Genomic DNA, 2290 nt, shown 5'->3' on the forward strand with positions numbered 1-2290 from the left:
TATAAAATCATATATTAGTTAATACTAAGATTAGATTAGATTAGATTGCTAAAATTAAGATTAGATTTGTAAAATAATTAATTTTCAATATTGTTATATTATATTTGTTTAACTTTTTTAAAAAATCGAAACAAATATTTAAAAGATGTTGAATTTTTTACTTATGAAAAATATTGAAATCATAATTAAAAATAATTTAAATTTGTTAGTTACAAAAAAATATTTAAACAAAAATTTTAAATGATTAAAATTTGTTATAAAAATATTGAAACATAATTTTTAATTGTACAATAAATCCGTTAATTATAAAAAAATATGAAATCAAAATTTAAAATTTAAAATTTAAAATATGATAAAATTGTTAGTTTAAGATAATGATTAAAATCAAATTTAAAAATATATTTAATTTGGTAGTTATAAAAAATATTGAAACCAAAATTTAAAATTTAAAATATGATAAGTTTGTTAGTTTAAGATAATGATTGAAATAAAATTTAAAGATATATTAAATTTGATAGTTATAAAAAATATTGAAACCAAAATTTAAGGTTTAAAATTTAATTATTAATCACTATATGGTCATGTAGATTTAAATTTTTTTAAAAAAATTTAGAAACATACGGATTGACAATTCGTATGTTTCTAAATTTTTTACGTAACTCTTTTTCTCCGACGACGAATAATCACCTAACGAAAAAAACTAACACTAAGGGTGTGAAATTTTGCAAAAAAAAAAGATGTTACAGAAATGAAAAATCAAACTTCCTATTTGTAACAAAAAATAATCAAATTCAAGAATAAAACAATAAAAAATCCCTCCCCAAACCGTGCCATTTTCAAAATCTGCTAGGTATTCCAGCAAAAATGCTAGGTGCCTCAAGTAGTTGCACTAAAATAAATTTGAAACAAAAGCAAATAAACGAAAGTTCAGCCCAATACACTAATCCCAAAATTAAGTTGTTGGGCTTCACGGCTCTTGTGGAACAAACAAAAATAAATAAACGCAAAAGAAGATATCTCTTATGGTTTGGTGGACCATAGAAGAGGCTGTTTGAAAGGTCGCAACATATAAATTGCTACATCGAGTATAACTTGCATAATTCTCATTTTGTCTAACATGTAACTCTTATACAAATTATCAATCCGTAAGTCTAATATGTAAGTATCATATGAATTTTCAATTCGAAAGCCCAATCCGTGGAGTTTTAGGAAGGGTAAAATGAAAATCACGATGTTGTACTTAGTGTACAAACAATTGTGCTGGAAGTGTAAAGCAACACCTTTTAAAAGGAATATCAAAATGGATTTTTTTTTGTTTTTTTATTAGTATATCTTGTCTTTTGTGATGGCATTTATTTCCCACATTTTCATTATTGAATCTTGTACTCATATTGTATTTCATAAAATTCATTTCAAAATATAAATTTACATTCTAAAATATTCATTCCATAATATAATGAAAGGCACATGATTTACTTCACATGACTTTTTTTTATATTGGATAAAGGAGGGGAGGAACACAATTATGATGGAATGAAGTAAATCATTATTTTAGTTATTGAAAGTATAATTTGTTTTAATTTTTTTAAAAAGTTGTTATACTGGTCTCTGAAGTTATTTCAATTTTTTTTAATTTTTAATTGTTTCATTCAAGTTTATAGATTTAATTACTTATTGTTGTTTTAGTTTTTAAACATATGTTAATACTATCATGTCACACAAATTTTTAAAAAAGTTAGACCAATATAATTCACGAATTACACTTTTAGATATTTTATTATGAATTTCCTTAATCTTGTATTCAAAGCATGCCTGAATTTTTTGTCTTATTGATTACGTTCAAGAGAGCAAAATCCATTTGGAGTGCCCCTCAACACGTCGATTTGTTCCTGTTTTATAGGACAGATCAATGACGTGGTGCCTTCTGAATCTTTATTTGCCAATAATGAGTCTCTTTTGATTTTGAATATTTTCATGGCAATTATTTATGCATCTTCGTTGATTCTCTCCATATCATTGTGTTTTGTGGTTCTTGATTCCCTTCCTCTTTCTTCGCTTAATGCTCCCCTTGCACGAAGTTGGGCTTCTTCCTTTCTTACAATTTGCAATGTCTTTTTTGTGTTGTGGCTTCTTTTTTGAGTTTATTTTTATTTACTCTTTTAGAATGCATGTTGATATTTCTACTTTTGAAGTATTTTTTTTAATTTTAAACAATTTAAATTGAATTAGTCTTTTTTACAGGTTATGGATTTATTTATGTTTACTTACAAAAAAGTTTTTTTTATTATTC

This window comes from Glycine soja, chromosome 10, assembly GCF_004193775.1.
Source record: "Glycine soja cultivar W05 chromosome 10, ASM419377v2, whole genome shotgun sequence".
In the NCBI taxonomy this organism is placed as follows: Eukaryota; Viridiplantae; Streptophyta; class Magnoliopsida; order Fabales; family Fabaceae; genus Glycine; species Glycine soja.